The 26,453-nt window shown below is 38.1% G+C and overlaps 1 protein-coding gene and 1 pseudogene across 3 annotated transcripts in view; one reads left to right on the top strand and one right to left on the bottom strand.

The window, feature by feature from the left end:
* The window catches only part of GNA14 (G protein subunit alpha 14), a 150,341-nt gene that overhangs the window by 53,333 nt on the left and 70,555 nt on the right, over positions 1-26,453 (top strand). The window lies entirely within an intron of this gene.
* On the bottom strand, positions 11,242-11,337 carry LOC116280409 (U6 spliceosomal RNA; annotated as a pseudogene).

Raw genomic sequence — 26,453 nt, 5'->3', positions numbered from 1 at the left:
TGGTTCTCCACCTGACATCAAGCATCCGAGTCTTTTAGAGGTTTTGGTGAGAGATCTTCCTCATTCTCCTGCTCAGTCCTTGTCTTCCCTCATCTCCACTTCACTCCATGACAGAGAAGTGGGGCCGGCTTACTTAAATTCAATCCCTTGAGCATAGGTTGGTTATATCCCAATGGGAGCTGAAAGGTAGATCTTCACTAATAATGCTCCCCTTTCTTGCATCCCCAACATCCTTTGTACAGCAAGATTCAACCAAGATTATTCTCCAGATATTTTCAAGGTTTGAGAAAAGTGATTTTCAAGCAGGGTGTTAAAGTGATCTATAAGCTAATTTTAGCTGAAATAACATCACTGAGAATGCATTTAGCACTAACAGTGTGTTGCGGGCTTATTATGCATGGCTTATACCTGCGGTTCCTAATCACTTATAGCCCTGTGCTTGTCTACCTGCTGTATTATCTCCCTGAAGCCACCAGTGGAACATTTAAGCCAATTACTGCAATGGCTTATTAAATTATGACCCCAAACATTCAGAAGCATCCCGTGTTCACCCTTCTAATTGGATCTGGCCTGACCTCATTTTAGAAATGTGCAGAGTCCTCAGGAGACACACAGGCAGCAGGTTTTTGCAAGATTTGCAAGGCACGGGATGCTTTTTAGGCTAATTTACTGCTTTAAAATATTTAATGTCTTTGATAGACTCCATTACCTTGGCTAATTCAAGCTAATTTGATTTTTCATTTGTAGCTAGTTAATTTCCGTTTCTAATTACAGATTGTGATTCTAACAGAAATATTTTTAAAAACTGCAGATCACAGGTCACAGATCAGTTTACTGCGTACTGAAGCAAAGCTGCCTCTTGTCAGATAGCTTTTGGAATGATCTTGGAACTAATGTCTCATTACATACTGTATAGAACGAAGAAGTTAGCATTTGTTTTCATTTCATGACGGAAAGAGAGGTGGAAAGAGAGAAATAACCCAAAGGTAAGACTGATCCAAAATAGGAAGAAGATGTAAGATTTGTCTGAATGTTTTTTGGCTGTTATTTCCCAGTCTAAGTACTTTGACAGACATGTTTTATCATCTTTCCTCCCTCCAAGTTAGGTCTCTGTTTCTTCTGCTGATATATGTGTATATATATATATATTTTTTTCTTGTGAAACATTTTTTTTGCCACTATGACTGTTCCTTTTTCAATTCCTTATCACTCACTGGCCAAAAAAATCACTCACTGCTGATGAAGATCAACTAGTTTTCCAAATGACCTGATTTTTCTGCTTCACCCAGAGACTCTTCTTTGGGTTTTCCAGTTCCCACTGCTAGGCCTTTCCCCTCAGTCCTTTGTTCTCAGCCACCTCTTTGAAATTGAAAGCTACCTCTTTCAATTGCTCCTCCATGTTGCTAGAATGCCAGCATTTCCACAGTGTGAACATGCGCCAAGTGAAGACAGGTTCTTCTACAATGGGACACCCTAGCATTAATGTCAAGGACTCCTGAATTTGTTCAATCCATCGGTGACCTTTCTCCAGCTCCTGGAAGAAAGGACTGATGACCGTTTTCTTGGCTTGTCTATAAACAGAGGTTTCAAAACTCACTGAGTTTAAATTCTCAGGACAAAGGTTTAGTTTCAGGTTAAATGCAATGTGGGTTCTACTCTTCCACATTCTCACCCTCCAGAAACTGGCATGGTATAGGAGCCCCAGAAGGATTAAATGAATGAATGATGGAGTTGAAAAGCGAAGGGGTTGAAGGAAAACAATTGCTACATTATTTTCATATTTCTATGTCTGTTCTCACTTGTAAATGGACATGCTGCTTACCATTTACTTAAATAACAACACTGTTGAGGATAAATATAAATGACGAAATGAGTATTTTTTTCTCATTTGACTATTAACCGCTTGTAACATCTAAGCAGCCCAAAGTGACCATTGCCCTGTGTTGTGTTTTGGGGCCTGGTCTCTATACCTGTGTCTGCCTAGTTTCCCGTGCTTTTCCTCTAGTTTTGGTTTTACTTTCCCACTCTGGCTTCTTAGCAAGACTTGACCTCTTCAGGGTTCTGCAGGCACTTTTTTGCACCTAGCCCTGGGCAGCCCTGGGTAACCCCGGTGTTGGGGCCACTTCTGAGATAGTGTTCATGGGAGTCCGATGGCAGCCAGGCCCTCCTTGCCACCCATCACTGTTTCTGGGGACTCTCTTCTCTCAATCCAGTAGCCATATCATCAGACCTTCTTGGGTGCCCTCAGCCACCTCCACTCGTGGCAAGATACCTCCGTGACTTAAATGAGTATCACTCTGATATCACTGCTGGACGTCAGTGCCCCTTACCTTCTTGAAGGCTCCATCTGTGGTCATCATCTCCTCTTACCCGGCTTCTTCATCGATCTTTACTCTTGCCTTGATCTTTGGAATGACTCTTCTGATTGACTGACTTCCTCTGAATGGCTTTTGTTGCTAAAAAGAAATTCCTTGATTCAGCTTCTCTCTTCAAGAGGCCAACAGCCTGTCTCTCAATTCACTTCTAAAACATTCAAAGAAATCCACGTTGGGCCACCCTTGCTATTTGTATGCAGCCACCGTGCTGATCCTGCTCTCTGGGAGGCCTGGGGTGACCTCTAATCACATCAAAAGCACTGACTCACCTTTGTCCATTTCTATGCCTGCCCAGCATCTGGCACTACTGTCTTCTCTCCCTCTTCTTGACACTGTCTTTATTTAATTCACCAGGCAATACCTTCTCCCAATTTTCCTACACTGTTTCTTCGTAGGATCTTACATAGGCTCCTAATCTTTTTACTGACTTCTCTTTTCCAAGCTCGGTCCCTGCCTCCACTGGGAGTTTTTCTAGTGCCCGTTTTGTGCATGTGTTTCAGTTTCTCCTCCCTTTTTGTGCGAGGCAGTGACCTCTCTCCTCTCCCCACCCAGATGTGAAAGGCTCAGCCCCCAGATCTAATGGCCTGTGTCCTGTTCGACACACCTGAGCTTCTGGACCTATTGCTCTGGCATTTAACTCCTCCTGTTTATGGCAGCTGGGAGTTCCCTTTCCTGCTTTTTCAAATTTGGCTGTGTATTTTTGTGGTGTTACATTTACTCCAGCGCTTTTGTGAGTTTGGAGAGTTAGTGGTGGGTTGGGGGTGGTTTTTCATCCTGTCACGCCTGTCAGTCCTGTTAACTAGGGGTTGCCAACATCCACTTTCTAAGACACAGACCTGACTTTTTCACTTTCCTATCAAAACCTTTGACTCCCTGTTATATCCAGACCGAAGTTCAAACTGCTTGACATCGCAGGGCATCAAAGCCCTTAACACTTAGAGCTTTACCTACTTTTTCAGGTTTGTTTCTTGTGACATCTCTTCATTTTTCAGGGATAGCAGTCGATGATTCCAGCATATCCTCTGCCATCTTTATTTCTTAGAGCTGCACTATGCAGTAGAAATATGAGCCATGTAGATAATTTTAAAGTTCTGTTAATTGTATTTTAAAAAGCAAAAAAGAGTGAAAAATTTTTTTCTACCTTAACTTTCTGAAAGACTTTCTCTGACTTGCCTTTATTTTTATTTTTATATATATATATATATTTTAATTGAAGTATAATCAGTTTACAATGTGTCGATTTCTGGTGTACAGCATTAACTCTTCAGTCATGCATGAACATACATATATTCGTTTTCATATTCTTTTTCACCATAAGTTACTACAAGATATTGAATATAGTCCCCTGTGCTATACAGTATAGACTTGTTGTTTATCTATTTTATATTTATTAGTGAGTATCTGCAAATCTTGAACTCCCATTTTAACCCTTCCTACCCTTTCCCCGCTGCCAGTAACCATAAACCTGTTTTCTATGTGAGTCTGTTTCTGTTTTGTAAATAAGTTTGTCTTTTTTTTTTTTTAAGATTTCACATATAAATGATATCATATGGTATTTTTCTTTCTCTTTCTGGCTTACTTCATGGTGAAATTAATTTAAAAAATATATTTTCTTTAACTCAGTATATCCAAAATATTATCAGATAGGTACTCAATATAAGCATTATTAATAAGATATTTCACATTCTTTTTTTTAATACTAAGTCTTTGAAATCCAGTGTGTTTTTACAGCACTTCCCAATTTGAGCTAGTCACGTTTTAAATGCTCAGTAGCCACATGTGGCTGGTGGCTACCATATTGGATGGCATGGCCTTACAGCACTGATTTAAGATGTTCTGCCCACGCCTGCTAAACAAGACCTACCTTAAATGCCACTCACCCCCAGATACTTTCCAATGTTTATTTCCTGTCAGATTGAATCTCTGGCCACTCCAGGGTATTTTAAAAATTCCTTTTATTAAGCACTTATCACAGCCTATCTTGAATTCGTGTATTTGTGTATTTATCTGTCTCAGTGAAATCATAGAAGGTACATATTACCCTTTGCTCCTCTTTGAGCAACAGTGGGAAAGCATAGAGGAAAATTGGACTTTGGCAGAAAGCCAACCCAAGTTCAAATGGTAATAGTACCATGGTGCAGTGGTGGTGGCTATATAATTATGGCCCATTTTTTAACCTCCATTTCCTCATCGATAAATTAAGATAATGCCTCTATTACAGGGTAAATGAGCATTCAACAAGGCGTGCCTGGTACTTGGTTGGGGCTCAGTAAATTATCGTTTTGTTTCCCTTATTCTAGGATGCGACTAATTTAAGGTGCATCATTAATTTAATAACAGAGCTATTAAAGAATGTAAGGAAGAGATCAGTATATTAAATATGCACATAGATTATTAGTTGTGCCCATATTCAGGAACATTAAAATTGGAGGACTCATACATTGCTAATGGGAATGTAAAATGATGCAGCCACTTTGGAAAATACTTGAAAATTCCACAAAAGGTTAAATATGGAGCTACTGTATGAACCAGAAAGTCTATTCCCAGGTATCTATGCAAGAGAATTGAAACCTATGTCCATACCAAAACTTGCACATGAATGTTCACAGCAGTATAATTCATAATAGGCAAAAAGTAGAAACAACCCAAATGTTTATCCATTCATCAGTTGATAGACAAAATTGGTACATCCATACCATAGAATACTATTTGGCAATAGAAAGGAGTACGGTACTGATGCAGGCTATAGCATGGATGAACCTCAGAAAACGTTATGCTGAGTAAAAGAAGCCAGTCACAGAAGAGCACATGTTACGTGATCCCAACTTGAACTGTCCAGAATAGGCAAATCTCTAGAAACAGAAAGTAGATGAGTGGTTGCCTGGGCTGGCATGGTGCGGGCATGGGGAATCCCTGCTGATGGGTACAAGGTTTCTTTTGGGGATAACGTAAACGTTCTAAGATGAGATTGTGGAGATGGTTGCACAACTTAGCACAGATACTAAAAACCGTTGACTTGTACACATAATATTGGGTAAACTTTATAGTATGTAGGTTATATCTCAGTAAAGCGACTAAAAATTTGAGGGGCAGTTGTTTCAGAACTAAAGGCATAGTGTTTGTCTACCTTAAAGAAGTGGCTTCGTTGGGTTGTCTCTCCCTCACCATTCTCTGAGCTCCTCGGGAGCAGCCAACATGTCCATCTCTTCACAGCCATTTCACAGGACGTGACATATAGTAGTTGCTCAGGAAACCCATTGGGCGGGACAATTGTGGTCCCTCCAGCACCAGAGAGAGCAGCTAACGCACCAGCCACATGTGGCAACGTGTATTTCATTTACCAGTGCACCCTTTTAGACTCCCACGTGTCAGTGACCTCATAACAGAGGAAGCTTATGAGTCGCGATTTCTCCTAAGAAGCTTTCAGGCTACAGAGTACCTTACATTTGAATTCTCGTGCAGAAAACTTGGAACATGAACCGTATTTGCTACAACTTGCATTTTCGTAAATGTGAAAATTGGAGAAGGCTAACCATCTTGCTTTCTAAAAAAGATTAGGTAAAAGGCATTTCATATGTTACCTCTGGATCTGCGTCACAGGTTGATCTCTGTAATGTATTTCTACGTGCTGATTTGTTTGGCAGGATCATCTCTAACTAATAAACACATGGTACATTTGAGAGCCAACACCTGGCCTGGCACGACTGTATTATCAGTTAGTACTCGTGAAGGTCGTTCCAAGGGCAACATTTGCTGAGAAACAGACAGTGCTCTTGGGGTCTGGTTGCCTGTTTAAGATAAATACAAGCAATTTTTTAAAAAGTAGCAAACTGTTTGAGACTTCCAGCTCACTCCAAGATTCAAATTTTGGCCACAGTTGAAAAGCAGAGAGATATACTAGCTAGCTAGCTAGTTATAAATTAATAATGTAATCAGCAGTGTAATGTAAGCGAACTACAAATAGCCTAAACACCCATCTTTTAAAACAAAATTGTTCAATAGAAACACAGTGTGAGTTGCATAAGTAATTTTATGTTTTCTAATCACTGCGTTAATAGAAGTAAAAAGAAACAGATGAAATTTATTTAAATGTTTTATTTTATGTGATCTGGTATATCTGACATATTATCCTTCCAACATGCACTTAAGATAGAAAATAATTTAATTTTATAAATTATTATTATATCTTATATTCTTTTTTTCTTGGTAGTAAGTACTCAAAATCTGGCGTGTATTTATATATAGGACACTTCTCAGTTCATTCCTGCCTCATTCAAGTATTTGATAGCCACTTGTAACCAGTGGCTACCATATTGGATGGCATGGATTTAGAGGGATGGCTTCTAAAAATATGGCATGTTCCTACTGTGCAGAAGTTACAAATAATGAGGCAGAGAAGCACCACATGGAAAGAGCTCAAAGGCTTATTGTTAAGTGAAAACAGTGTAGGAGAATATTATGCATGGTATGACACAAGAGAAAAATTATTTTGAAAAATGAAAAGTATATATATAAAATAAAAGTATATATAAAAATGAAAAGAATATGTGTATATTCACTAATATGTCACGAAAATACATATGTATGCAAGTAAACAGAAAAAGTTCTGGAAGAGAGCCCATCATTGAGAGAGGACTGAGGATGGAGGGGAGCAGTGCATATGGCCAGTGCAGGATTTAAGTGTAATATTTTAACTTTTTAAATAAGGAGAAATGTATTCATGTGTATACACCTTGTGTAATAATAAGTACTTTAAAAGTGAGCTCATTAGGTCTAACCATCCTGACTGTCTCTGGATGTCAGTGGTCTTCAACTTGGGCTGCACCTTAGAATCACCAGGGGGCTTTTCTGCCTGGACCCCACCTTGGATCGACTGAATCAAAATCCCTGAAGGTGGCCTTCTATCTTAAGCTCTTCAGATGATCCTAAAGATTGGTGGCCAAGGTGGCCAAGATTGAGAACCACGTGTATGGAAGAAGGGATGGAAAGTTTGTCCTTAAAACAGTTATTGTGGACGATTCTCAAAAAATAATTTGATAAGAATCTGATGGAAGTTACTTTGAGGCATGTTGTCTGATGAGGGTTTTCTGTTCTTAAATAAGGGTAAATCTATATTTTACAGCTAAATAGATCAAATGAGCTGAAGGATGGGTTTGATGTTATTTTGTGAAAATTGTAGTTCCTGAAAGACTCTTCCTAACCCGTGGCCATCCACCTTCACGTGAAATTTGGCTAAGAGAGTCTTTAAAATCAGAGCTGGTCTTTCTTTAAAGCAGTTCTATGTGAACTCTAACAAATGAACACATACAGCCGCAAGAGCCAAAGTTGCATTCCATCGACAACTGTCTAATAGGTAGTTCACAAAAGAAAGGATTATGTAGACTTTAAAAATTATTTACTTAGATTCTTGAGCTCAGTGTCACCTTTTGAAAACATGAGATTAACCAACCTTGGTATTTTGAAAGCATCACTGATAGAAAAATTTTTTTCCTCTTACTGTGTTCTGCCTGAGTGGGTGACAATCATAATGTCAGTGCCAGCCAGGGTGAAGCCAGCGCAATCCCATTTGACAAGATAAGCCCCTCTGAGAAAGAAGCAGGCATATTTTACATTTGATCCAGGGTCAATATCGGTTTGGGATACATCTCTCTGTCATTGGCCTCCTCTGCACTTAGAAATGGAACAAATCAGTGTTTGATAAGGCTTGTAGCCATTATCTGTCTGTTCCTAGGCTTTGAAAATGCCTAGAAATTGCCTAATTTACTGAATGCTCCATTCATTTGTCCTGGAGTTTAAAGGAGCAAGCTACTGTCACCATGGAAACAGTCTCACATCCTAAGGAAACTGATTCAGTACCTGGCTCCTAAAGCTTAATATATAACATGAGCTCAGAAGAGAACAAGGGATCTTCGTTAGATTCCATAGTTGAGATGATGGCATTCCCTGCTCCAAGAATCTCGTCCTCATTTGATTTTAGTCTTTGAGTTGACATTTGCTGGGTAATAGAATGTGGTGAGGGTTCAGTACTTTAATCCCTTGCCACTAAATTACTGCATTTGTGTGAACAACCCACATGCCAGATTGGTTTCATACAGACTCCGAAGTTGCTATTATCAAAAGGGTAACAGATACCCCGTTTTGCTACCAGAAGCCTGGAAAACTGATATTGGGATCAACTCTGATGGGGGCTGAAATAAACTAGTTAAAAACACTTAAAAAAAAAAAAGACTAAAGTGAGCCCACTTAGAATGAGTTCCAGTCTTTCATGTTAAATACTGGGGTGGGAATGTCTTAGTTGGAATTTCATTTTGAAAAATAAAACAAATTATAAGCAAGTTACTTGATCTTACAATTAAAAAAATTTAGGTTATGATATCAAGAATGGTTGGACATATATGTTGAGTCAAGTGTGAAACAAGTATGGCATGTAAAAAAATACTTACTTGCACAACACACTGTCATAAGCATGTGTACATTTTGATACCACCTCCCAGCTCACCATTTACCCAAGAGATACAACTATAGTATTTTTTGTTGTAAATTTTCCAGTGGAATTTAGCAGCTAATAGGTGCTTTTGGGCATTTGGGACTTTTGCCACCCACTAGTAAATTCTTTTTTTTTTTTTTGTATATATATATTTTTCTTATTGAAGTATAGTCAGTTTACAATGTTGTATCAGTTTCTGGTGTACAGCACAATGCTTCAGTCATACATGAACATACATGTATTTGTTTTCATATTCTTCCTCACAAGTTACTACAAAATATTGAATATAATTCCCTGTGCTGTACAGTATGAACTTGTTTATTTTATATATACTAGTTAGTATCTGCAAATCTTGAACTCCTGATTTATCCCTTCCCACCCCCTTCCCCTACTGGTAACCATAAGTTTGTTTTCTATGTCTGTGAGTCTGTTCTGTAAATAAGTTAATTTGTCTTTTTTTTTTCCATCCCACATATAAGTGATATCATATAGTATTTTTCTTTCTTTTTATGGCTTACTTCACTTAGAATGACATTCTCCAGGTCTATCCATGTTGCTGCAAATGGCATTATTTTATTGTTAATGGCTGAGTAGTATTCCTTTGTATAAATATACCACAACTTCTTTATCTAGTCATCAGTTGATGGACATTTAGGTTGTTTCCATGTCTTGGCTATTGTAAATAGTGCTGCTGTGTTTAGTCTTTTAAGGAATCTCCATGCTGTTTTCCATAACAGCTGCACCAAACTACATTCCCAGCAGCAGTGTGGGAGGGTTCCCTTTTCTCCACAGCCTCTCCAGCGTTTATTGTTCATGGAATTTTGAATGATGGTCATTCTGACTGGTGTGAGTTGAAACCTCACTGTAGTTTTGATTTGCATTTCTCTGATAAATAGTGATATTGAGCATTTTTTCATGTGCCTATTGGCCATCTGTATGTCTTCATTGGAGAATTACTTGTTTAGGTCTTTGCCCATTTTTGGATTGGGTTGTTTGTTTTTTTATTATTAAGTTGTATGAGCTGTTTATATATTTTGGAAACTAAGCCCATATCAGCCTCATCTTTTGCAAATACTTTTTCCCATTTCATAGATTGTTCTGTTTTGCTTATGGTTTCCTTTGCTGTGCAAAAGCTTATAAGTTTAATTAGGTCTCATTCATTAATTTTTGCTTTTACTTCTATTGCCTGGGTAGACTGCCCTAGGAGAACATTGCTAACATTTATATCAGAGAATGTTTTGCCTATGTTTTCTTCTAAGAGGTTTTTTTCAATCATTCAAAACACTTTCTTCACCACTCCGTTAGGTTACTGCCTTCCTTTTTCATGTTACTTTCTCCTTCCTAGAATAAATCCCTTATTCTAGCTTCATAGCTCCCTTCTATGCCCTCCTCTTAACTGATACATGAGCATCCTTTTGGATTCTGTCCTTTCATTTGTGGTGTTCAGTAGCTTCCTTGCTCTTAGTCCTCATTCACTTCAGGTGCTCCATCCGTATTAGGACTCTTCAGACTCTATTTTTCTTTCTCCCTAAACTCTCCATAGCACTTACCTCTTCCACTCACTGTGGCACATGATCTCTCACTACTTTTCCTAGCTTTGTTTAAATGATGTGTTTTTATGTGTTTTGCCCACTCATACAGTGTCCTTGGGAGAAGGGATGATGTGTCTTCAGGACCCTAGCACAAACCCATTCACATTATGGGCTCTCAAGATCTCACCATTAAGTTCCATTCAGTGATTTGAATTTAATGATTTCTGAGTTTTCTGAATACACAGTGTTAGCCTAGGATTTTACTTTTTTTTTTTTATAACTGCTGAAATTTTCTAATGAAATCCCATAGGTAGCTATTCCAGCAACATCTACAGACTCCCAGGATGTAAGAGGGAATCATTTCTGGATCTATACGGATAATTCATGTGGCTGAAAACTTGGCTGTGGATTGAAAACTTCTTAGTTCATCAGGCTTTGAAATCCTCCAAAGAAAGTCAGTGATACATTGTTTGAGCTTTATCCCAAAGAGAAAGATGAAGCAATGCAAAAGAGGAGAGATTTTCTAAGAAAGAAGTGCCCTCTGGAATGCCCCTTTTGACTGGTAGAAATTAGGCAATAGGAAAATAAGATACAGATTTGATGTTTGTTAGTATAGTAATAAGTTAGCTAGCTGAAGGAAAATGTAATCACACCCCAGCTGCATGAGTTTTGTGCTAAGCATTGGCTTAAGAGTTAGAAAACACTTATTAAACACATTTTGAAAAACTGACATATAGTTGATTTACAATATTAGTTTCAAGTGTACCTCATAGTGATTCAATTTTTTTTAACATTTTTTATTGAATTATAGTCATTTTACAATGTTGTCATGATTCAATATTTACATAAAAATATGGAACACTTAACGAATTTGTGTGTCATCCTATTAATCTTCTCTGTATTGTCCCAGTTTTACTATATGTACTGCTGAAGTGAGCAACACAATTTTTTATTGTGATTAAAAATACATAAAATTTACTGTCTTAACCGTTTTAAAATGTACAACGCAATCATTAAGTACTTTTACAATATTGCACAACCATCCCCTCCATCCATTTCTAGAACTTCCTCATCATCCCAAACAGAAATTCTGTACCCATTAAACAGTAACTCTGTTTCTCTTGCTCCAGCTCCTGGAAACTTTTATTCTGCTTTCTGTTTCTGTGAATTTGCTATTCCAGATAGTTAAATCCTATAAGTGGAATCGTATAATATTTTCCCTTTTGTGTCTGACTTACTTCACTTGGCGTAATGTTTCCAGGTTCCTCCATATTGTAGCATGTATCAAAATTGCCTTTCTTTTTAAGGCTGGATAATATTCCACTGTATGTATATACCACATTTTGTTTATCCCTTCCTCTGTTGATGGATAAACAGTGGTTAAACTATGAAATATTGATATCACTTGCATGACTTATTATAGTGGTTTTTCTGATCTCAATCTTCCCCATCTTTAAAAGATTTCTTATCCCCTGACAGAGCGATCTGTGTATCCCAGTAAGTAAATTTGTTTGACTGGTCTGGGAAGGTATTTTGACCCAACAGAGTGGGATGGACGAGACCAGGTGTGATCAGCTTAAGCTTGCCCATCCTTACTGCCCAGCTCTGTGTGGAGTCAATTTAGAGCAATACCGTGCTTTTTTTTTTTTTTTTTATGGATTGACTTTTTTTTTTTTGAGTTTTTTTTATTGAAATCAGTTTACAATGTTGTGTCAATTTCTGGTGTACAGCATGGTGTTTCAATCATACATATACATACATATATTCCTTTTCATATTCTTTTTCATTAGAGGTTACTACAAGGTAATTGAATATAGTTCCTGTGCTATACAGTAGAAACGTGTTTATCTATTTTATATTTAATATAGATATAGTTAGTATCTGCAAAATATTTTAATAAGTACAAGGTGACACTTGCGAAGCTTGTTTAAATTTCTGTATAAAAACTAAAAGAAACTGGGATCTAAGTTGGCATTTGTGAAAAGTCTAGGAGGGAAGACTAAACATTTGAGAATTATCCTGGCTGAGGGAGCTCTCTGAAGTAATACGAGTTTAGACTCAGAGGAATTTGTGGAGTCATAGCCAAGAATCCCGAGAGACTATATTCCTTCTGGTTCATGTGAAAGTGGAGAGCAACAGACTTCAAATCAGGCTCAAAGAGAAGGGAAAGAACAAAGCCAGGCAGCACCAGAGGAGACCCAGATACTCAGCTCCCTGTGCTCAGATGCTCAGGGGAGGGTTTCCATTTTCACTAATGGTACTTCCTAGGGGAGATACAACACAGGGTTAGATGCTGTGAAGTTACTGCTTTAGAATACAGAGGAAAACAAAGGTAGTAAGTGTGTGAATTTTATTTTTTATAGGCTACCTCTGCCTTGCTATAGAAGGCAGACCCCAGTCTCCATTCCCACTGCACCTTTTATGGATGGGGAGGCACATAAGTGACATCTGGGTCCAAGGTCTCCTCTTCTATGCCAAGTGCACAACCTCACCTGGTTCCTGTCACTCCCTGCACACACTTTCTAGATGTGATTTTGCTGTTAGGTTTAGACGTGCAATTGGGAACCCATTAAACCCCCTTCCCTGGAAGGCCTACTTAGCTGTGTCACGTGACATGTCTGAGCACCTGGGCTCTGAGTTGAAGTATATTACTCAAAACTGGAAAGGCTTTAAAATAATCATTTTTAAAAATATATCTACATTTCCTCATTTTTATTAGGCAATGTTTTGAAAAAAAAAAGGAAACCATGTTATAATGAATTCCCCTTCTTTTCCATCTAAATTCAATAATTTTAAATATCTTGCCATGTTTCTTTACATCCATGTCTGTTTATCTTTTCTGTTTTGCGGAAACATTTAAAAGTTAGTTGCAGGTGTCCTGGAGTGGCAGCTCTCATGCTTCTTCCAGGAACATTCTTCTGCAAAAACAAGACACCTTTGTCACACCTAAGAGTATTAATAACACTTTCATATTATGGACTATCCAATCTATGTCAAAATACCCTTCATTTTCTTAAGAATAATTTTTAGGAAATTAATTTCCCAGCAGAAGCCTCAGACTGGGAAGCTGAGACAGACGTCAGAGGGTGGAGAATTGTATAGGAAGGAACCATGTGGCGTCGTGTGGAAGATATGAAGATTGGGGCTGGAGTCTTGGATTATAGTTCTAAATCATTAGAAGGCCTCAGGGAAGACATTTAGCTTTCTGAGCTCATTGGCAAAATGAGGTGGTTGAACAAGATAATCCCTGAAGTCCCTTCGGATTTCCCCCTCAAAAATGTGATTATAAATTGGTGATGTAAAAATATTATCTAAATGTCACATTGTTTTTTTCGAGACAGTATTTTTCCCCCTCTTCATACTTGTTTTAGGGATTGTCTAGTGTAGTGATGGAAACTAAAGGTAACCTGCCCTTCTCTGGCGCCATGAAATCATTCTCTTAACCACTGTACCCCTTGTTCCACTGGAGGAAGGAACAGTTTTAAACCTAGCTTATTTCTTTGTATCATTTATCCAGGCCCGTTCTTGTTTTTCCATCATATTTTTGCTAGTCATTGAAAAGACGGTTTCATCCTCTGCCAAAAAGTCTCCCTAATGTGGGCCATTCGTGTTCCCTGCTAACCAATATTTTGTCCCTAATGAAACATTGTTTGGGTAATGATGGAGCGAGAGTGCTGGGGAAAATGTGCTTGGTCCCAGTACATGAAAACACCAGGCAGACCAGGGTGGTCTTCTCTGATTTCTCTGTGACTTTATTGACACACACCGTGTTCTGGTTATTTTCTCAGCGGGCTAGACTTACTGCACTCTCAGGTATAATAAATCTGGGACTTGTGGCTGGCTCTGTCACCTCACCATAGTCCCACTGAGTTGGTTACTTCTTTTTCTCTGTTTCTCATCCTTTTTTCTCGCTCCCTCTTTCTTCCTCATTCACTTATTCATCCATTCCCTTATTCATTGTGTGCCCTCAGGCACAGGGTGTGGGCTGCAGTGAACGGGCATCCCCACCCCACAGGTTGATTTCTCTCTCAGTGGTAGCCCGTGTCAGAATGAAGTGCTGTGAAAGTGAAAGGGTCATTGCCTGTGGGTTACCATCACTGAAAAGGAAAAGGGATATAGGTGTAGCATTTCAGTTACTGTCAAGGCAATTTTCAAACACGCTTCCGACTGGAGAAACCTGGGACTGGTTAGGAGTGAGAAGGGGTTGAGCTCCAGGCACTCAGTGGTGACCCATCTGGGCTGCGAAGAACAGGAAGGCTGGCTCTCTGGTCTTGGCTAACACAAAGGGAGATGCATGGTGATGTTTTGGTGGTGGCCTGGAGCAGTTCAGTTTTAGGATGAGTCCATTTTCTTACTTTCTAAAACACTGATCCATTAAGAAAGTAATAATAAGAGTTAAAACCTTTATTATTCCCCAGATGTGCTCAGAAGTAGACTGCTTTCATCAAGATTGTCTGGACGCTCTGTCACGGCCCCTCCTTTTTCCTCATCTTCCCCCACCCCACCATTAGCGTCCACCTTCATGTGTCTGCCATGAATTCTTTGCACCCATTCTCCATACATTTCATAGCTATGCAACTGTGCAACAACACATTTTGTGCATACTTAAAAATGAATGTTTAAATAAGTGATGGAAGACTCATGTGGCAACCTGCTTTTTATTTCTCTTTCATTCAGCGCTGCTTTGTAAGATCCATCTGTGGGGCTAGATCCATGCACTCCTTTCATTGCTAGGAAACATTTCATCCAACAAACAAACATTTGTTTGGACATGTAGGCCATTTTCAGTTCTTCCCAGTAACAAACAGTGGTGTAGTGGCGCTTGTTGCCTTGTGTACATGAAGATATGCTACCTTTTCTCCAGTTCTTTTGGTTTGAAAATTTTCAAACCCGTAGGAAATTAAAAGAGTGTACAATTATCATCTGCTTTTTTCCCCCCTAAAATACCCAATTAGTTAATTTCCCTGTATAGGCTTTCTCTTTCTCATTCCCCACTCTCACCTGCCTTCCCTGGTCCATTTGGGCTGCTGTAACAGTACCATAGCCTGGGTGGCTTGGAACGATAGAAATTTATTTATCCCTGTTCCAGAGGCTGGGAAGTCCAAGATCCAGGAGCCGGCAGATTCTGTTCTGGTGAAGGCCTGTTTCCTGGTTCATAGACTACCACCTTTTCACTATGTCCTCATATCGCAGAAGGGGAGATTTGGTTCCCCGGAGTCTTTTCTGTAAGGGCATTAATCCCACGCGGGTGGTGCCCTCATGACCTAAGCACCTCCTAAAGGCCCCACCCCCTAATAGCATCCCCTTGGGAACTGAGTTTAACATATGAATTTTGAGGGACACAAACATTGTCTATAATGTTCTTATTCTCTCTAAATAGACAGATAAATTGTGTGTGTGTCTAGGTTCCTTTTTAACTGAATCTTTTAAAATTTTAGACCTCACTCCAAAATATTCCATCACTAATCTCCTAATAAAAAGGTCATTCTCTTATATAACCACAGTATAATGATCACATCTAAGAAAGTTAAATAATTGCATAGTATCATATGATACCAATCTAGAATATGCATATTTAAAAATTTTATTTATTTTTATATTTTAAAAATCAGTCTTTGTTGGGTGAGGAGAAGGTAATTAGGTTTTTATTTATTTAATTAATTTTTTAAATGGCGGTACTGGGAATTGAACCTGGGACCTCATGCATACTAAGCATGCACTCTACGGCTGAGCTATACCCTCCCCCAAATATGCATATTTTTATTTAAAGAAATACTGCCAATGACTCTCCAAAGCATCTGTACTAATTTATTGTTCCCAACAGCAATGCATGAAAATTTCAACTTTCCTACACACTTACCAACACTTTGTTATTCTCTTGAATTTTTGCTAGTTCGATGGGTAAGAAAGCATCCCTTTTAGATTTACATTTTAAAGAAGAAAAATCAGCCACGAAAACATGTAATTCAAGCACAAGATTTTATCTTTGTCAAAGTAGAAATGAGATCCTAATTTGGCTTCCAGAACAGGATAATATGCTCCATGTCTGTGAGCAATTTAGAGCAGGATTCTTAAACTTTTCTGAAAATTTTGGGAAAAGAAATAATGCAGCTCATTTCTTCATTTTATAAACACAGACCTTTCAGCCAAAAATCTTATCAGAGAATGTTCTGACACAATTATCTTGGGGAATCTGAAGTTTTATCAGTGAAGTATTAATAGTATCATTTAAAAATACATATAAGTCATTGACATTAATATTAAAATAGCCTACAGGATATGAAACCGTCCTACTGAGAACAGGGAGGAAACAGAACAGACCGTGTCTGTGTTCTTTATGACCATAAAACTGATAACTAAAACTTAAAAAGTAACTTTTAGCAAAATCTCTTAGATTTAAACTTTGACAACTAATTAGACACAGTATGCTCGTAACCAAATGTAGACAGAATTTTGTTTACTTTTTTGTGCATAAGTAACAAAAACAAACACTGTGTCTCTACTGCCCAGTGATTATCGCTATTAACATTTGGTGATGATAATTCAACTTAAAAGTGTGTGTGTGTGTATGTATGCAAGCATAAGAATAATCTGGATCACTTTCACTTTTTTAAAAAACATTTTTTATTGATTTATAATCATTTTACAATGTGGTGTCAAATTCCAGTGTAGAGCATAATTTTGTTATACATGAACATACATATATTCATTGTTACATTTTCTTCTCTGTGAGCTACCATAAGATCTTGTGTATATTTCCCTCTGCTATGTAGTATAATCTTGTTTATCTGTTCTACAATTTTGAAATCCCATCTATCCCTTCCCATCCTGTTTCTCTAATGTATCAAGGCTAAATGGAGCTACAATGGTAGATTGTTCTGGAAGAGATTGCCCTTGCCCACATGCTGGATGAATTGGGTCTTCTGTAGCATATTTTTTATATTGTATTGGAGAGTAATCATTCTTTGTGAGGTGATCTTGGGATTTTTAAAGGAGCAGAAAGTAATTATTATAAAATATGCCATAACAAAAGAGGTAACCTAATTTACCAGTTGATGTAATTGTAGTATACCTCAGAGTACAAGACCAAGAAGAATGTGTTAATTTTTAACTCCAGTTAGGAAAATTCATCAACAAATTCTTTGTTTTGTGCCAAAACTCCAAGGTTTGAAGAATCTAAAAATGCTTAGAGCATCTTTTCTCACATTATTTTCATTTCTAAGTCTTTTTCTCAGATCTGCTCCTCTCTCAGTCGCTCAAAGCCTCCACATTTCCTTCACTTTCACCACTAACTCCCCACAAAAATTAACCAAAAAAAGCAAACGCTGCAGTACTGATTTCAGACAAAATAGACTTTAAAACAAAGGCCATAAAGAAAGATAAAGAAGGACATTTTATAATGATTAAAGGAGTGATACAAGATGAGGATATTACACTCGTTAATATATATGCACACGATATAGGAGTACCTAAGTACATAAAACAATTACTAACAGAGATAAAGGGGGATATTGATGGGAATACAATCATAGTTGGAGATTTTAACACCGCATTAACATCACTAGACAGATCTTCCAGACAGAAAATAAATAAGGCAACAGAGAAATTAAATAATACAATAGAAAAATTAGATTTGGTGGATATTTGCAGAGCATTACACCCCCCAAAAATACGATATACATTCTTTTCAAGTGCACATGGAACATTTTCTAGGATTGATCATGTACTTGGGCACAAAAGAAATCTAAACAATTTTAAGAAGATAGAAATTACCTCAGGCATCTTTACTGACCACAATGCCATGAAAACTAGAAATCAACAACAGAGAAACAAAGGGAAAAAAAAGGAACGCATGGAGATTAAACAATATGCTATTAAAAAACCAATGGGTCAATGAGGAAATGAAAGCTGAAATTAAAAAATACCTTGAGACAAATGAAAATGAAAGCACAACCACACAAAACTTATGGGACAGAGCAAAGGCAGTGCTAAGAGGGGAGTTTATAGCAATACAGGCCTTCCTCAAAAAAGAAGAACAACCTCAAATAAACGATTTAACCCACCAGCTGAAAGAACTAGAAAAAGAAGAACAAAAAATCCCAAAAGGCATCAGAAGGAAGGAAATTATAAAGATTAGGGAGGAAATAAATAAAATAGAGATTTAAAAAACCATAGAAAACATCAATCAAACCAAAAGCTGGTTTTTTGAAAAAGTAAATAAAATCGACAAACCTCTGGCCAAACTCACAAAGAAGAAAAGAGAGAGCATAAATTAGAAAAATAAGAAAGGAAAATGGAGAAATTACAACAAATAAAATAGAAATACAGAATATCATACAAGAATATTACGAAAAACTATATGGAACCAAACTGGATAACCTAGAGGAGATGGACAAGTTTCTGGAAACATACAGTCCACCAAGACTGAATCAAGAAGAAACTGACCACTTGAACAAACTGATCACTAGAAATGAAATCTAAATAGCAATAAAAAACGTCCCTACAAATAAAAGTCCAGGACCGGATGGCTTCACCAGGGAATTCTACCAAACATACAAAGAAGAACTCATACCAGTCCTTCTCAAACTCTTCCAGAAGTCTGAAAAGGAGGAAATACTCCTAAACTCATTCTATGAAGCCACTATCACCCTGATACCAAAACCAGGCAAAGACACTACCAAAAAAGATAATTATAGGCCAATATCACTGATGAACATAGATGCCAAAATCCTCACCAAAATATTAGCAAATAGAATCCAACAACACATAAAAAAGATTATACATCATGACCAAATGGGGTTCATCCCAGGGACACAAGGGTGTTTCAACATATGCAAATCAATGTAATACATCACATCAACAAGAGAAAGGACAAAAACCACATGATCATCTCAATCGATGCAGAAAAAGCATTTGATAAAATTCAACACCCATTTATGATAAAAACTCTCGCCAAAGTGGGTATAGAGGGAACATATCTCAACATCATAAAAGCTATATATGACACCTACAGCCTGCATAGTACTCAATGTTGAAAAACTCAAAAGCTTCCCACTAAAATCTGGGACAAGACAAGGACGCTCACTATCACCACTCCTATTCAATACAGTCTTGGAAGTCCTAGCCACAGCAATCAGGCAAGAGAGAGAAATAAAAGGGATCCAAATTGGAAAAGAAGAGGTAAAAGTGTCACTGCATGCCAATGACGTGTTACTATATATAGAAGACCCTAAAAGGCCCACACAAAAACTACTAGAGCTGATCGAAGAATTCAGCAAGGTAGCAGGTTACAAGATTAACACTCAAAAATCAGTTGCATTTCTTTACACTAACGATGAATCAACAGAAAAAGGAAGTAAAGAAACAACCCCCTTTAAAATAGCACCCAAAGTAATAAAATACCTAAGAATTAATCTAACCAAGGAGGTAAAAGAATTATACACAGAAAACTATAAACCACTGATGAAGGAAATTAAAGAAGACTTTAAAAAATGGAAAGATATCCCATGCTCTTGGATTGGAAGAATCAATATTGTTAAAATGGTCACACTGCCCAAGGCAATCTACAGATTTAATGCAATTCCTATCAAATTACCCAGGACATATTTCACGGAGCTAGAACAAATCATAATAAAATTTATACGGAACCATCAAAGACCTAGAATTGCCAAAGCATTACTGAAGAGAAAGAAAGAGGCTGGAGAATAACTCTCCCAGACTTCAGACAATACTATAGAGCTACAGTCATCAAGACAGCATGGTATTGGTACAAAAACAGACATATAGACCAATGGAACAGAATAGAGAGCCCAGAAATGAACCCACAAAATTTTGGTCAACTAATCTTCGACAAAGGAGGCAAGAATATACAATGGAATAAAGACAGTCTCTTCAGCAAATGGTGTTGGGAAAACTGGACAGCAGCATGTAAAGCAATGAAGCTAGAACACTCCCTTACATCATACACAAAAATCAACTCAAAATGGATCAAAGACTTAAACATAAGACAAGATACAATAAACCTCCTAGAGGAAAATATAGGCAAAACATTATCTGACATACATCTCAAAAATTTTCTCCTAGAAGAAATAAAAGCAAGAATAAACAAATGGGACCTAATGAAACTTACAAGCTTCTGCACAGCAAAGGAAACCATAAGTAAAACAAAAAACAACCTATGGAATGGGAGAAAATTTTTGCAAGTGAAACTGACAAAGGCTTGATCTCCAGAATATATAAGCAGTTATTACGACTTGATAAGAAACAACCAAACAACCCAATCCAAAAATGGGCAGAAGACCTAAACAAGCAATTCTCCAAGGAAGACATACAAATGATCAATAAGCACATGAAAAAAATGCTCAATATCACTAATTATCAGAGAAATGCAAATCAAAACTACAATGAGGTATCACCTCACACCAGTCAGAATGGCCATCATTCAAATATCCACAAATGACAAATGCTGGAGAGGCTGTGGAGAAAAGGGAACCCTCCTTCACTGCTGGTGGGAATGCAGTTTGGTGCAGCCATTGTGGAAAACAGTGTGGAGATTCCTCAAAAGACTAGGAATAGACTTACCATATGACCCAGGAATCCCACTCCTGGGCTTATATCCAGAAGGAACCCTACTTCAAAATGACACCTGCACCCCAATGTTCATAGCAGCATTATTTATAATAGCCAAGACATGGAAACAGCCTATATGTCCATCAACAGCTGACTGGATAAAGAAGCTGTGGTATATTTATACAATGGAATACTACTCAGCCATATAAATCGACAACATAACACCATTTGCAGCAACATGGATGCTCCTGGAGAATGTCATTCTAAGTGAAGTAAGCCAGAAAGAGAAAGAAAAATACCATATGAGATCGCTCATATGTGGAATCTAAAAAACAAACAAACAAACAAACAAAAAAGCCTAAATACAGAGCAGAAATAGACTCACAGACATAGAATACAAACTTGTGGTTGCCAAGGGGGCGGAGGGTGGGAAGGGATAGACTGGGATTTCAAAATTGTAAAATAGATAAACAAGATTATACTGTACAGCACAGGGAAACATATAGAAGATCTTATGGTAGCTCACAGAGAAAAAAATGTGACAATGAATATATATATGTTCATGTATAAGTGAAAAATTGTGCTCTACACTGTAATTTGATACAGTATTGTAAAATGATTATAAATCAATAAGAAATGTTGAAAAAAAAGCAAACACATAAATAAATAATCCCCCAGAATCTGGATATTATAGCTTCTTTCTATTTTATATTAGAGCTTTTTGGAAATGGTTGACTACTTAAATTTCTTTATATTAAGGCTGTATTGCAAATATTGCCATTCTAAAATTATTTCACATATATTCTACCAAGTATGCGATGCCAAGAAAATGAAAATAATTGTCTTTTAAGAAAAACAAAGACATTCCACCAACCTCTTTTTCTTATTTCCTAAAGATGTTGCTCAGATCTGGTAGAATAATCTTTTGCATGAATTTTTCATCATAGTTTTTCCTGTGGGGCCAGAACTGACCAGACTTTAGGAGCAGGAGAGGGTCCGATGAGGAAGGACTTCACTTTCAGTCTGGAAGCAGCTTGAGAACCTGATTGCCTAGGTGATTTAGGGTCACTTGAAAGGATGAATGAATAAGCATGTGTGTATGTCTATGAGAGATCTCAGTCGTTCCAATCTCTTGACTAGTCTTGATCTGCCACAGATGTACTTCAAGGTGGCAGGTTGGGGTGGACAAAAAGTACATTTCTGCCAGCTAGTGGTTGACCAGATGTCACAATCCAGATGTAGAAAGTTAAAGATCCAGCTTAGCTGCAAGAAAGAGTTCAGATTCTAAAAACTTAATAGATGAATGGAAATTGTATCCTTTAGAAACCCAAGACTATGCAGAATTTGAAAAAGAATGAGGAGGGAGAGGAGAAAAAAACAGCTAGAGACTGTACGTCAAACTGTGCAGAAATATTTAAGGATTCTTGATTTGGGTGGTTGTTGATTTGCAGGCACAAAAGTTCTTCGTAAAGTATAATGAAAATTCTTAACTAATCTGCCAAAGAGGTTGAAAAATTTCCCCTTAATTCTCTCATGGAAAAAAAATTCATCCATATCTGTTCAAGTAGGGGTAGGGGCAGGGGACAACTAAGCAGACTGCTTGGAAATATTCACTGTTTTCATCAGGAAAATCAGAGCTGAATTTTCATTTCCATGGAGAATTTAAAGCAGGAATTAGTCCCACAGTATTATAACCAGTAAGAGAAAATCTAATTCTGGTCTTGAGACCGAATGTAACTAAATTTCCAACATAAAAGAGTAAATGTGGCAGTGACCATTTTAATATGCACACTGTAGCCTGTAACTAACCTTGTTTCTCCTGTGGACAACCTGACTTTGGAAAAATCCTGCCATTTCATTTCCATCTCCTATTAGATTCTGTTGGATTTTCAAAGTGTAGGTAATGGTTGGATTATAGGAGAATATACAAAGTGTGCATATTAACCACTTTAAAATATTTTAAATTAGTCAAATTAACTTCATGCTGTAGTGCCTAACTTGAATGCATTTTATGATAATAAATGCATGTATTTTGTGTTTTAGTTTTTTAAATTTTATTTTATTGAGTTACAGCCAGTTTACAATGCTGTGTCAATTTCCAGCACAGAGCACAATTTTTCAGTTATACATGAACATACATATATTTATTGTCGCATACTTTTTCACCATGAGCTACTACAAGTTCTTGTACACATTTCCCTGTGCTGTACAGTATAATCTTGTTTATCTATTCTACATATGCCTGTCAGTATCTACAAACTTCAAACTCCCAGTCTGTCCCTTCCCACCCACCTCCCCCCTGGCAACCACAAGTTTGTATTCTATGTCTATGATTCTGTTTCTGTTTTGTATTTATGTTCATTTGTCTTTTTCTTTTTTTTAAGATTTCACATATAAGTGATATCATATGGTATTTTTCTTTCTTTTTCTGGGTTACTTCACTTAGAATGACATTCTCCAGGGACATCCATGTTTCTGTAAATGACATTATGTTGTTGTTTTTTATGACTAAATAGTATTCTATTGTATAAATATACCATATCTTCTTTATCCAGTCATCTGTCGATGGACATTTAGGATGTTTCCATGTCTTGGCTATTGTAAATAGTAAATGAATATATTGAGATGGTTGACGTTTCTGGGTGGATATTGAGTTAAATGTGATCACATGACACCTCTCCTAATTATCCTGAGTAATATGGCTGGTCCAGAAACATTGGCTGAGTCAAAAAAATCTTAGCGTTTATTTAGCCAATAATATGAACCATGCTTACATGCTTTTGAAGTATTCTTCAGCTCTTAAAAGCCCTGGGTGAAATCAAGAAGTCTCTGTTTTAGTCTGTTATCCTTTCAGCAAATAATTAAAAGTCAGGTGCTTCTCTGCTGGGTAGATCTATACCAAAATATACCCAGGCTGGGAGAGTATGTCCTGGTCCAAGTGTGAAATTAGAGTATTTTGCCGTTGATATTTACCTCTTCAACCCTATGTGCATTTTGAGCCAAGGAGGCACTTAACGTTTTTAGGGCTGGGGCAGGACCACAAATGGGAGCCCCTGGCTGATGTCCCCTTGTCACCACCACCTCCCATGCACACAGCAGGGCTTTGCACGTACTCAGGCCAGTACATCCAAGCCCACCCCCAAAATAGCTGTCTCTTGACTACCTTTCAGGCTTAGGTATGTGACATCAGTGTCATGCTTACCTTCAAGAGGAGGGATCAGGGAAGGGCCTACGGAGGCCCTGGAAGTGGGCTGGGGGCCAATGGGGCAGTGAAATTCGAGGATCTCAAGTGCCTGGAGCTTGGCCTTGAAGCTGGGAGAGGTTGTGGATGACAAGTGGGCATGTCTCCTTGGTTCTGGGGCCTCATTGCCCCTTTGGGTGGGGAGAGATGAAAGAGGGCCGGAGTGAGGTCCTCTAAAGCTGGGGAAACTCCTTTGTCCCCCTCTGTGGCACTGTGTCACGCCCTGGGATATGGGAATAATTGCGGGATGTTGTCTTGCTGGCCCTTATGCTTTCAGACAGCACGCCTCTGAACGTCTGCTCCGTGCAGATTGTTAGGCTAGGTGTTGTGGGAGGACACAAAATACAAAGCTATTTTTAATCGAGTTGTGGGGGAGACAAAAGCTGAACTGAGAATAATTACAAAACAACTAGTTAACAGGGGGAAAGTTGAGCCCCTAAATTGTTGAGTAAGGGAATTTTGAGTGAAGTAGAGTCAAGTGATGTGGCTGGTTTTGAGCCAGAGGGGATCGGGGACCATGGCGTTCAGGGCTGCCAGCTTGTGCTTCCAGGGCTCCCGCAGGGACCGTGAATGTGTGACTGGGCCTGATGTAAGCAGGGGCATCTAGGGAGAGAACATGGGAGCATTTGGGTTAAACGAGTAAATGTATCCTCCAACAAAAGGCGTTCAAATTAAAAATTAAAAAACTGAACAATGGGCTGACCAAACAAAATAGGAATGAGATCCCTGACTCTCAACTTCCAGGGTTGTTGTGGATGAAATTAAAGTGACATTGCCCCATCGATGTAGAAACTTAATTGCTCCAAGGCTGTGTGGTGATGAGGTAAGGAATGCTAAGGAAAATGTATTCTTAGTTACACCTAATAAAGTAACTTGAAGTAAGAAAGGTGCTTCCATAGGAAACAAGTATGAGGGAAAGAGCTGTAAAGAGAAAATTCTTTAGTGTCCTGGAGACACTCCAAATGATGGTTCAGACCAGTGGAGAGCTGGAAGAGCCCTTTTCCCTTTCGTACTGGAAGCATTAAAAGTTTGCTATGTTTTGAAAACGTAGAGGGATTCCCTATTTTCCTTTTCATTTCTGTAAAATCCCACCAATAATTATTATATCAAGTTTCTTGGAGTGAGAGCCTGTGATCACATTTCCCAAACAGACACTGTGCTGGGTTAACTAGAGTGTCTCTCCAGTTCATGATGAATTTGGTATCTGTGAATGTGAGCTTACGTGCAGATAGGGTCTTTGCAGATGTAATCAAACCAAGATGTCATACTGGATTAGGATGGGCCCTGAATCCATTGTGACTAGTGTCCTTAGAGGTTGGATGAAATTCGGACACACACACACACACAGAGGATTGATGGCCACGTGAAGACAAAGGCACAGATGGGAGGTATGCTGCTGTAGATCAAGAGCATCAAGGATGGTCAACAACCAGTGGAAACTAGGAGAGAAGCAAGGAATATATTCTCTTCCAGAGCCTCTGTGAGAGAATAAATTTCTATCGTTTTAAGCCACCCAGTTTGTGGTACTTTGTTCCAGCAGACTAGGAAACTAGGCACCACTCCTCAACTTCATTATTATTAGAAATGCCACCACGTTCCTGGTCTCAAAGGTTATAATTCCTGTTTCTAACCTTGTCTTGCAAATGCATTCAGTCTTCCAAACCATTACATTTCCTTCTTCCTCTCCTTTTCCACAGTGTTCTCTCTTATCACTTACCATAATAATTAATACTTGAATTCTGCTTTCTAGAATTAAGATAATTTTAATTCTCACAAATCATGATGAAATGGCATTATTCTGCCCACTTAATTGATGAGGAAACTGAGGGTCAGAGAATTGAACTACTTTGTCTAAGGTCAAACAGCTTTCTAGCATATTACAAATTTGGGATTCCAGCAAGGATAAGCCCTTTACTCCAAAGGAAAATACTCAACCCCAAATGGTGTGCTTGGCTTTAATTATTTTTCCACACTGCCTTCTCTGTCATCCCAAAGAAAAGACTACAAGAGCTTGTTTGTATCATTGGGGGTAAAATGAGAATCATCCTCAAATCATTCTCCTTTGCTCCCCCATACTTCCGAGGACTCACCCTTAGTTATTTTCCCAGCAGAGGCATCCCAGTGTAGATGGAACAAAAAAGAGCTCATTTGCCTCTTTTTTTTTTCTTGTAACAACAGAATTTCTTTTATATATTTAATTATAGCCTTAGAAGAGACATTGAATTGGCTTTTTTTCCCCCATAAGTAGG

This window comes from Vicugna pacos, chromosome 4, assembly GCF_048564905.1.
Source record: "Vicugna pacos chromosome 4, VicPac4, whole genome shotgun sequence".
Classification (NCBI taxonomy): domain Eukaryota; kingdom Metazoa; phylum Chordata; class Mammalia; order Artiodactyla; family Camelidae; genus Vicugna; species Vicugna pacos.
Note: the sequence above shows the minus strand (reverse complement) of the source record. Positions and strands in the feature narration are given on the sequence as shown.